General features: G+C 39.4%; 1 protein-coding gene across 3 annotated transcripts in view; it reads right to left on the reverse strand.

Annotated features, from left to right (window-relative positions):
• LOC122806542 (espin-like) overlaps positions 1-12,500 on the reverse strand; it is a 484,803-nt gene that overhangs the window by 117,165 nt on the left and 355,138 nt on the right. The gene's annotated exons all lie outside the window — the stretch shown is intronic.

The following is a 12,500-nucleotide window of genomic DNA, read 5'->3' on the forward strand; positions in this document are numbered from 1 at the left end:
AGTTTTCCCAAGAGAATTGTATTCAATTCCTTTACCATGTTAATCTGTTTACACTGTGCTTATACTTAATTTTTTTGGACAATTACACACCTCGATTTATCTTGGAATTTCTATTTGTAGCCAATATCCTAGTAATCACTTTAATGGACACTATACAACTAAAAATATGACACTTATCACATTTTAAACAAACTAAGAAGAGGTCTACTGATTCCTAGTTTAGTCAAGAATATCAAACTGAACTATATCTTCTAACTAGCTATACCTTCCTAATAAATACTCATTCTTTTCATAGGTTCATACTAGGCTATCTGCCCGAGGGCATTTATAAGCCTAGCCAGAGTGTGTTTGGCTTTCGCCACCCATTTTAAATGAATTTTGCTATGCCCTTTTTCGAGGTTAGTATACTGTGCCTCTGTCTAACAGTGACACAGAAGTGATACCCAGGGTAAACCTACTATCTCCCATCCACTCATCAAGATTCCTCTTGAAGAAAGTCAATGAGGGACTCTGCCTAACCTGGACTGGGATTTTATTCCAGAGAGAAGGGAGCCTCTGGGTTATGAATCTGTCCCTCCAGCATGTCCTATTTATTTCAGTGCTGAGGTTCAAGTCTCTCGAGCGCGTAGCTCGATGGGATTTGGATTTTCTGAGGTGCAGCATGTCCATTAATTCCAGGTTGGACATGGCTTTATACGTCAGGCACAGATCGCCTCTGAGCAGACGGTATGCCACTGAGTAGAGCTGGAGTTTCTTTAACCGGGCAGCATATGGCATCTGTTTGACCCCTTTGATCCTCTTGGTGAGGTACTTTTGGGGTCTTTCCAGTTGCTGCAGGTGTCTGGTAAGGTACATCCCAAAACGGGCATTGTACTCAATTATGGGCCTGATGAGGGATGAGTAAAGAGACAAGATGACCTCCCCTGATCTAGATGTGAATCCCTTCATGATTAGGTGGGCTATATAAAATGTTTTTCTAACCACTTTGGCCACGTGGTTGTCAAATGAGAGATTGCTATTAACTTGGGTCCCCAGGTCCCTAATTACTTCGTCCGTACTTAATGGATTACCACCTATGTGGTAATTTGTGGGCACTTTGTTTTTGCCAAAGGGGATGACTATACACTTTTTGGCGTTTAGCTTGAGGCCATGGCTCTGGCACCAGTTGTCTGTTTCTATGAGGCCCTTTTGTAGGATGCTTGTGTCAGCTGGAGAGTCTATTATGGCACCCAGTTTGCAGTCATCTGCGAACTTGGTCAGCCACAGTCCTTCCGTGTTAGCCTGTACCTCCGAGAAATATATACCGAACAAGAGAGGTCCCAGGACTGAGCCTTGTGGGACGCCACTTGTAACTGGTTTGGAGTCTGACATGGCTCCAGCAATTCTAACCATGTGGGTTCTGTCCTTGAGCCAGTTTGCAACCCATCTAGTGACATAGGGGTTTATATTTAAGCTGGTGAGCTTATCTATAATGCCCGATTGGGGTACTGTATCGAAGGCTTTTGCAAGGTCCAGGTAGGCTCTGTGGACCACCTTCCCCTCATCAATGGCCTTGGTGACTGTTTCAAAGAAATCGACCAGGTTTAAGAGGCAGGATCTGCCCTTAACAAAGCCGAATTGGGTAGGATCCAGTGTCTGTAAGTCCCCAATATCTTTATTTATGAGGTCCATGATGATCCTTTCCATAGCTTTGCAGACTAAGCTAGTCAAGCTTATGGGGCAATAGTTTCCAGGATCTGTTGAGGCACCACCTTTGTGGAAAGGGGCCACTGTTGCTGTACGCCACTCTTTGGGTACATATCCTGTAGTAAGCCTGAGACTGAACAGTAGTTTTATGTTTGGGTTTAGTTCTTCTTGGAGTTCATGTAGGATGCAGCCCGGGACACCGTCTGGTCCCACTGATGCTGTGTTTTTTTGCTTTGGAGAGGGCGGTTCTTACCTGAGCATCTGAGATGTCAGGGGGGTAGCACTCTGCTGGGATAGATATTTGCCCTTTTGGTGGGGAAGGGGGGGGGAGTTTGCGCTGAACCTGTCAGCTAGGATGTTGGCAATATCTGTGGGTTCGGTGTATTTTTTGTCATTTTGGACTAATTCTGAGCATATCTGGGAATTCCCACCCAGGTTCCTAACATAACTAAAGAAAGCCTTGTGATTATCCTTCGTGTCCTGTGCAATTTTCCTCTCAAAGCTGGCCTTAGATGATTTTACGAGTGCCCGTAGTTTTTGCTAATACTGATCAGAGATGCCTTCCCTTTTTGGGATTTTGCTCTATCATGTAGTAGCTTCCTCCTTCTATTGTATAGTTTGTTTATGGCTGGGGTCCACCAGACAGGACGCCTATCTTTGGAGGATTGGGTCTTGGTTTTATTTGGGATTGCATGATCCATGCATTCCTGAAGGCGTTCATAGAATGCGTTTATAAAGGATTCTGCGGTCTGGGCTGTATTTTCCACAGGCCCAGGGGCTTTGAAGGATTCAACATCGGTTTTGAGGAGTGTGAAATTTGCTTTAGAGAAGTTTTTCACTGTGGTTTTCTGGGCAGGGGCTGGGGTCGGGATGTGAATATCTAGTGAGATTATTTTATGGTCTGCTTACCAGTGAGGGATACACTTCTGGTCTGGAGCATCGAGTCCCCATGTTGGTGACGATCAGGTCCAGTATGTTTTCCCCTCTTGTAGGAGTGGCAACAAGTTGTTCCATAGCATTTGAGTTTATAAATTCTAGGAACCTTCGGGCTAGGGTGTTGAAGCTAGAGTAATGTTCCCAGTCTATGTTAGGGTAGTTGAAGTCGCCCAATATAATGGTGTTTGGCGAGACCTTCATATTTTCCAGTGTTCTCAGGAAGGCCGAGTGGGGTTACTGGGTTTGGGAGGGTGGTCTGTAGCAGGCTATAAACTGGAAGGCAGTTTTACCCACTGTTAGTTGCACATGGATAGTCTCTGATGCTTCCTGCTGTGCCACCAACCTGGAGGTGTGGGTATCTTTGACGAATATTGATACTCCCCCTCCTTTTGTGGTTCGGTCCAAGTTTTGGGGCCGAAAAACATGGTATGAGGTATAACCTGGTAGTGCTGGGGTGCTGTCAGGAGCCCTGAACCAGGTTTCTGTTTCTGCACAGATATCGATGTTCTCCATGCTAAGGAGAGTTTCGAAAAGTGCATCTTGAGGTTTAGACTTCTGGTGTTGAGTAGCATTACTCTTAGTTTCTTATCCCTTGTGATACCTATGGAGGTGGGTTTGTCTTTTGAGCCTTGCCTAAAAAAGGCACTATGGGGGTGGCAAGAGCCTTTGCCAATATCCAAAAGCCCAGGGGTGACAGGTGCAAGCCGTCCCTAGCGAAGCATCGTGGCTTGTCGAGCATGTCATCCCAGGCAGACAGGCATTGGATCCCCTTTGAATGACACCAATACTTAAGCCAATTGTTGAAATTGATCATCTTGTCTTCATTGTGGCATCATTCTTGGTGAGGGTAAGATGCTACTCAAGGTCAGGGTCATACCGGCCTGGGCTACATGCTCAGAGAGCTCCTCTATGTCTCTTTTCATGTAGTCCAGGGAGGTACGTCTCAGGTCATGCAGGAGCAATGTAAACTAAACCAGATATTCTTAAATATAAAATGTGGGAATACAAATGTATTAAGATGTTTAATAAGTACGAAGATGAATGCAATGCAAAAGGAGTTTAGAAAATAACGTTATTTGATATACCTTCAACTGAATGGAATTCATGGTGAGAAACAATACCAAAACAGTGTTTTTGACACATTTTATTTTTGGAATGGCATATATCCTCATGCACATGTATTCTTCAGGACACTATCTTAGAATAGATACGGTAACATTTGTCTGAACAAACTGATTTGATTAGCTAAGCTATACACTTATTGTGTAAACTTGTTGATTTGGTTCTGAAGAGCACTTTTTTCATGCTTAATGTGGCAATGGGAGCAGTTTTGTTTACAGTGTTTGCTAGCATAGTCTTAGCAAACTGGGAAAAAAAGATGGATGAATTTAAGAATATGATGGGTATGCTAAACAGATAAATAAATTAATAAATATTTATTTATTTATTTCAGTTTGATGACCAGGGAAGTCCACTGGGCCAAGAAGACCCCATTTTCAGTGGAGGCCGGGGGAGAAAAGCTCCAAAGACGATTACAAACATACAAAAAGCAGTCTAATCAGTTACATCATGCTGACAATACAGTAGAATATATATGAGGTATAATACTTATAATACAAACATGCAAGGAAATACAGATAATAGGACACTGGTGGAAACTTTTTGTATGTACAAAGTTAGAATACATATTTGATGTAACAAAATCGCATTTTAGATATAAGAAAATCTAAAAAGGTTAGCCACGGTGCAACAGAAGACTGTCCAGTGTAGGTTAATGGAATGAAGTAGTAGGCAAAGTAGTGGTATGTGAATTAGGCGAGGCAGGGAGTGGAAGAAAAATAGTTAGAGGGAGAGGTTTATGTAGGAGAGTTGTATGGGCATGCACATTTTGAAGCAAGATGTGAGAATAGGAGAGATTTGAAGTTGGCCTGGTTAAGAGTATTACGCAGGGAGGGAGGTAGAGTGTTCCATAGCTTAGATATAGAGCAGGATAGCAGGAGGGGGCCAGGGGGTCATGAGGGTTTATAAATTTGTTGGAGGTGTTGGTTTTCTGATCTGAATGAGCAGTTGGGAATGTAGAGGGTTAAGACGGCAGCTGGAATGTTTGAAGATGAGCTTGTGGGCAGTGGTACATTTAAGGAAGTTTAGGTAATTGGTAGTTCGAGCCATTGCAGGGTATGGTGAAAGTGGCAGTGGTGGGATGAGTTTTTTGAACTGGTAGTGAATTTGTTAATTTTATTGTAGCAGGATTTGAGTTTGGATTGTAGGCCACGTTGGAGATCAGTTAGCAGAGGAGTGCCATACATAAGAGAAGGTAGGAGGCGGCAAGGGTTTTTCTGGTAGAGGGGATGAGGTAGCGGTTGTGTCTATACAGAAGTCCTAGTTTTTGGTGGGTTTTTTTGATGATGCATTTATATGGAAAAAGAGAACCAGTAGTTTTGACAATTTTACTGCACAAATTAATTCAAGTGATAGCTTTTTAGTATTTAAATATTTGACCTTTGACTCTACTATTAGTTATCTTGATGTTTTTTCTCCTCCATGATTCTTTTTAATCCATCTACAGACATCACATAATCACATACTTGCAGAGTTTACATATTTTTCTTTTTATATACACATTTTAACATTTAAAATGGTTGACTTTTCTTCTTCCAATAAACCTGCATGCCATTCACTACTGTTTTATTTTTGCATCATTTTCAATCACCCAGCATTCCTTAATCCCCATCACTCTGGCCCCTACTGTAAAGGTAATTATCCCACACATTCCATTTAAGGGTATGCATTTTTGTTCATTATACTACTTAACAAGAAAGGGCGGCCACAGTGGTGCAGTGGTTAGCGTTGCCGCCTCACAGCAAGAGGTTCTCCGGTTCGATTCTTGGCTGGGGTGCCTTCTGTGCAGAGTCTGCATTTCCTCCCTGTGGTCACGTGGGTTTCCTCCGGGTGCTCCGGTTTCCTCCCACATCCCAAAGACATGCTGTAGGTGGATTGGACACACTAAATTGGCCCTAGGCATGTGTGTGCATGTGTGCGCCTTCTGTGGAAGGTTGGAAGCCGGGCTGGCAACTCGACACCGTAAAACTCCGCTGCCAATCATGAGCGGACAGGTGATCCGCTGTGGCGACCCTGACCAGGAAAAGCCGAAAGAAGAAGAAGATACTAGTTAACAAGATCCATGCGACTGCTTAATTTTCTTTATGATACACAGCACATCTTCCACTGTTATTCTAACTCTTGATTTTTCGCTTTCCGTTTTTTGCTTTTTTGGCTGCCATCATAATAAATGTTAATAGAGCTTTCCTGTATCCTGATATTCAAACTCTGCTACTCCAACTTACCATCATCATCTCTTTAAACTTGTCCTTGTCCACCCCACATCTGTCCTAGTTTTGCAGTGCATCTTTAAACTAAATCTACTCTGCTTGTTCCTAAAAACATGCTTTCAGTTTCTCTTCTCACTCTCCACCCACCCCCCCCGCCAAAAAAAAAAAAAAAAAAAAAAAAACAGGTTGCCCTGAACTTGACAGAAGATCTTTTGCAATCTATGTGGGGTATAAAAATATCTGTGTAAACATTTCCATGCAAAGGTCATGAGCGATCTTTCTTTATTGACATATTTCAAAAACCTTTATAATTCATCCATTGATCCTTTGAAAACTGTCTACCCTAACCGCATGAATTCCTATGAAATACTGCAAACAATTACAACACCTTTGAGAACAAGAAAAATGAAGGGCCAAGGAGTATGGCTGAAGAAAGATTCATCAGCAGCAGCCAAGGCTATGTGAGAGGGAACTAATCAGATGATAAAAAGATAAGGTAGTACACGTTCATGGTTATGGATCTGGTAAGAGTCAGGCAGAGTAAATGTTTTAGGTCTATTTGATTCTAAATGTTAGGCATACCTCTAACAGTTAGACAGCAAACTATGGCAATAAATTAATCAGGAACTGAAGAACTTTATTTGGAAAGGAAAGGACCTAGTTAAGTGGTATGAGAGAATTCTAGCAAGAAGGCAATGAATCATGGGGTTACTTGACTTAAAAGGATATTTTAAGGCAATGCAGTTAAGACTAGGTTACTTTACATACATATACACACACACACACACACACACACACACACATATATATATATATATGGGTCTATATGACCCGGTCGACAGTTCACACGATCGACTGTTTACCTGGTCGACAGTTCATTTGATCGACAAGCATTTGCCCCCTTCCCCAATGTTGTGTGACCCTGGAGTTGATATATATAGTTAGGGGAGGGGTGTGAGGGGCGAAGCCCCCCACCTAAAATGCTTGTCGATCAAATGAACTGTCGACCAAACAAACAGTCGACCACATGAACTGTCGACCAAGTCACATAGACCCATATATATATATATATATATATATATATATATATATATATATATATAAATCCATATACACATACATAAGTATATATACATAAATAATAAAACCAAACTGCGATAACTAACACAAACGAAGAACTGTACTAATAAAATAACAAAATTCTGTCTTATAAACTAAAAGAAAGACTAATACTAATATTTGTTAATGTCTATAAAGTTGTACAAAATGTGTAAATTCTGATTGGTTAATTTTTTCCTCACTGTGTTCTCAGAAGATATATGCTATTGTAATGGTTACATCTTTCGCTCTACTTTGTGCACCTTACTTATACCTGACATTTTTTAAATTTTGTCAGTTCTGAAGAAGTTCTAGATATCATTAAAGAATGAAAGCGCTTAACATCAGTTTTGCCTTCGAGTGTCTTTTAGTTTATAAGAAAGAAGTTTGTTGTTTTATATATACATAAACACATCTATATTAGAAGTCAAAGGATATAAACAAAAATGAAAAGACTGCCTGATGATGTAAGGGAGGAATACCAGAGACAGCAAGAGATTTTGTTTTATGGAAAATGTGTGCTAGGAAAAAAAAACAGGTAAAACATTGTATCAGGTAGTATGCTAAAAGCTAGTAAGTGGATGAAATAAGGAGACTTTGCTGCTAGAGTTCACAGATAAAGGGAAAGAGAGTAAGCCAAAACAGCAGGAAGTAAATGGAGTAAGTCAGCCAAAGAATCAAGGCATTTGAAATAAATTACCCAAGTGAAAAGTAAGAGAATTGGAAGAAGCAAAATAAATGCTCTGATTACATGGCAGGAACAGGCCATTATCAATGAAAAATAGCAGAATATATAGACACAGAGAAAGAGAGAAAGATATGTAACAGACTAGTTTGAGCACAGATTGGGCAATGCAAAAGGGAATAATTAGTAAGGCATACAGAATTACATGTCATAATTAAACACTGTAATATTACCACTGAAGCTGACAAAGACAAGTATTTTTTTATTAAACAAGAAATATCTTTATTAAATTATCACTTATGACATAGGCAATCATATATCCGTAGAAATGAAAACCAACCAGACTGACAATTTCAGTTGCAAACCTTACACATTATTTATAATCTATCCAGTCACTGTCAAACATTACATATCTCATTCAAATCCTGTCTTCTTTTAAACCTCATTCCTCCTCTACATGTATTGTTCCCACAATTTCCATTTTTTTCTATGTAATTTGCTCCTACCCTTTTCTAAAGAAAAAAATTCCAGTTGTCTTATCTCTGTTACTATCTTCACTACTTCTAGCACAGTTGGTTTAGACTTTGATTTCCATTTCCTAGTAATTGCTTTTTTGGCAGCTACCATAATTAGAGTCAGCAAGGCCTTACCATGTCTAGGCAATTCAGATTCTGTATTATAGCTCAAAAAATCATTTCCATAGTCATACCAATTTGATCACCCAGTATTTCTGATAGGGTCTATATCACGTAGTCGAAGTATGACAACTTCAAATGTGATATGGTCGTGAGACCATATGTTCGAAGTTGTCCTACTTCGAACTCAAAAAAAAAAATAAAATAAAATAAAATAAAAACAGGAACAACGTCCTGACAGCTGTAATGAGGGGGGCAAGCCCTACTGCACCCCCCTGCTCTTTAAATATACCAACTCCAAGACCGCACTACAATGCGGTAAATGGAATTGCATTGTAGTGCGGTCTCGGGGTTGGTACATTTAAAGAGCGGGGGGCACAGCACCCCACATGGGTGTTGCAGGGTGGCTGGCCCCCCTTCTTACAACCTTTTAATTTTCTTTCTTTTTTTTTTTTTGTTTACGTATTCGAAATTCTGTAAGCTTGAACATTTAGGTTTGAACATATGGTGTTCGAACTTACAGAATTTTGACTACATGATACAGACCCCCTTCTGGTATTCTGCAGGAATTTTTAAAGTCTGCCAACTCATTACACTCCCAGAAAATATGTTCCCAGCTACTGCTTTCTTCCCAATCACCCCTCCAACATTTGCTGTCTAACTGAGGAAAAAATTCTTTGGAGTGTACTTGGAGTATAAAAATACCTATGTAAACAATTCCAAAGAAAGATCCTAAATATTCTAGACTTCACTGCATATTTGGGAGACATACATATATCCCTCATTGTTTCTTTGGGAAATTGCTTATCCTGTCTCTCTTCCCAATCCTTTCTAGACTCCTCTGATCAATTCCTGTAGTTATCATGCAATATTTTACATGCTCTACTACTATTCCTTTTTAAACAGCAGCTTCTGTTCTAGATTCTACTACAAACTCTACCAGTGCTGATCTTTCACTTAGGATCCCCCTATTTCTTTCTCTTTGCATATACCATATCAGTCGTTGACAGGGAAAGCAATCAATAGCCTGCAGTCCAAATAAATACTTGGTTTCTTCCCATTCTATTACCTTTCCCTCTCTAATTATTTGCTCCAAGTACCTTGGTTCTTTTGCCAGTTTTCTCCAATAAATGAGCCCCTTCTTGCCTACTATCTGTATCCCTAATTGTATTTCTCTCTATTGGCAGAATCTCTTTTCTCCATTCCCGTGTTGGTTTTGTTCTTAGAATACTTTCTGCTACTTTATGAATATAATATTCTATATGTTTGTTGTTATTATCCTTAAGGATCTGCATCCAAAAATCATAGTCTCTCATTGTTTCTTGAGCTTCCTCCCTGTTTTGTCATCATCCCTTTCCACTTTGAATTATAACATTTTGCTTGTGCTATGTATAGGAGCCTTATTTGTGCAGTTCTGAAATACCCCCTTCCAATTGGGAAATCCCAGACCACCATGTTTTATTGAAAAATCAGCTTATCGCATTCGACTCTTGATGTCTTCCCCTCCTAGATTAAATCCTTCAAATCTTTGTTAATTGCTATCCACAGCTTCTACTCTGGTTGATAAAAATATGTCTGACTTGGGTATAAAACTAAAGGAAATAAAAACATTTTAACTGCTTGTATCTTGCTATCCATACCCATAAAACAGACCATCCTATTTCTCAGTCTTTGTATTATCTTTTATTTAGACTCTTCCCACATATCTTTAGCTGCCACACCATGATCCATACTCCCAAGCACTTCAGTTTTCATGCCCCATAAATATGGATATTGCTGAACCAATTTGTGTGTGGGTACATAATTTGCAGTTATTGCTTTTCTTTTAGCTTCATTAATGTTGTATCCCCGAAAGATATGACACTGTCACAAAAGGTTCCACGACACTGAAATGTCCTTTTCTGGTTTTATCAGGTATAAAATAATGTCAGATTTTCTTCACTACCATATCAACTACATTCTTGAATTTCTGAGTCCCTTATATCAAGCCCCATCGGTAGCTATGTGGTAGTAAACAGGATAAAATTACAAATAAAGCACTTAGAGTGATTTTGAGGTGTTAAAATAGGTCTGGAAACAAAGACTGAAAAAAAACATATTTTAGTTAGAGGGTGGAGTTTTCCTTTAAAGTAATCTATAAATAAACCTACTCTTTCTGTATTATCCCGCCATAAAATTAAGACATCATCCAAGAAACATACCCATAAAGCAATGTCTTTCATAAATGGGGAAGTAAATACAAACCGTGCCCCCATTCAGCTAAAACTAGGTTAGTATACACAGGACCACTTTTCGCCCCCATGGCTACCCCTTATATTTGTCAAAAGTATTCCCCTTCAAAATATAGGAAATTATTGTTTAACACAATGTTCATAAGTTCGAGTAATAAATTCCTTTTCACATTGTGTTGTCCTTCACTGTTGATAATTCTAATGCTAATCTGTGTGGAATAACAGTAAATAAATTAATGACATCAACTATAACAAAGACATAATCATCTTCCAGGTATAAATCCCTCAACTCCAAACAATGCCATGAGTCCCTAAGAATATATTTATTTTCCTCTACAGCTTTTTTACAATAAATGTCAATGTATGCAGTTAAAGCTTCTGTTTTCAGATTCTTAGCTGCCACAATAGGTCTAAAAGGGAGGTTGTTCACATCTTTGTGAATTTTGGGAATCCCAAAAATTGATGGAATCACTGGTGCTTCCACAGTTAAAAAAGTAAATTCTGTGTGGTCAATTACATCCTGAGAAAATGAGTCGTACAGCCACCAATCAATTTTTGCATGAGCTATATTAATTATATTGGTGGACACTCTCTCATATGTATTTTCATCATTCAAAACCTCATACATTTTAGTTACATAACCTAACTGTGACATAATCACAGCCCCCCAGCCCTTATCGGGTTTCATAATTCTATAACCTCTGGAATCATACAACGGTTTTAAACAATTCCTTTCCACAGTCGATAAATTATCCTTAAATTTATTTCTCTTACTTAAAAGTTTCTGTAATTGCACCTCACATGACTGCTCCAAAACATTTATCATAGTATTACAGAGCGACATGAAAATACTCCTAACCAAATTACTTTTATCAGAGAAAAATCAGCCTAAGATAAGTTGTCAAGTGTACACACATTCGCTATGTCAAGTCTATAATTAGGAAAAAGGAAAAACTTTTTTCAATAAACTGAAATGACCTTTATTTATGTCCATCTCACCAAAATTGTATAGTGAAAAACCTTCATGACAAAACGGAGTAACAGAAACAGACCCAAAATCGTTAATGGAATTGTTTCCATTTATTAATAATGCTTCCCCTGGTGAATGGAAGCACCAGAGTTCTTTGTCACATTAGTTGATGGAGGATTCCACCAACCTGCTTTATTTCTGTGTCCCTGTTGTCTCTAGTTCCTTCCTGTTCATATTAGTATTAATTTTACTCGGTGTAATTGGGTATCCTCATAAGAGGCTTAGAGTAGCTGGCTTTGGAGCATTCTGGTGGCAGTACATACCTTATAGTCTGGGCAGAAGGAAATATAGCTGGTAAATCTATGTCAGCCTTTCCTAGGTGTGTGTGTGTGTGTGTGTGTGTGTGTGTGTGTGTGTGTGTGTGTGTGTGTGTGTGTGTGTGTGTGTGTGTGTGAAAATCAAATCTCAAAGAGAGTGTGTCTCAGCTACTTGCAGCAGGGACACAGAGCACTGGTTTCATAGAGAGGGTGGTAACGGACTTGGCTTGAAACACTCAGCTGAGGACTCAACTCTACAGCTGTGCCAGTGGGGAGTTATACTTTGGCCTGGAGAGAGAGAGAGGGAAACCCAGCCCCCAGACTGAGTGTGTTCCCAATGTGTTCTTAATGGAAATTGTGCTTGGTGCAGAGAGCTGCATCTGGAAACACTGTGTGTATCTATTTTTGTTCCAAGTGAACATCCCTCACCATTGTCAGTGGTGAGGATTCAGGTTTCTTCATTACTGGCCCAGAGCAGGGACTTTGCAATTATTACAAATCTCCATATATGCCTTGAAATATTCCTTATGACCATACTGTCAACCAGGCGATTGTTTCTTTTAAATCTACACTCTTCTCAAACTTCTGAATTATAAAACCAGTTGTACAATAA

The sequence above is a fragment of the Protopterus annectens genome, chromosome 7.part0 (assembly GCF_019279795.1).
Source record: "Protopterus annectens isolate FY-2018-M chromosome 7.part0, PAN1.0, whole genome shotgun sequence".
In the NCBI taxonomy this organism is placed as follows: Eukaryota; Metazoa; Chordata; order Ceratodontiformes; family Protopteridae; genus Protopterus; species Protopterus annectens.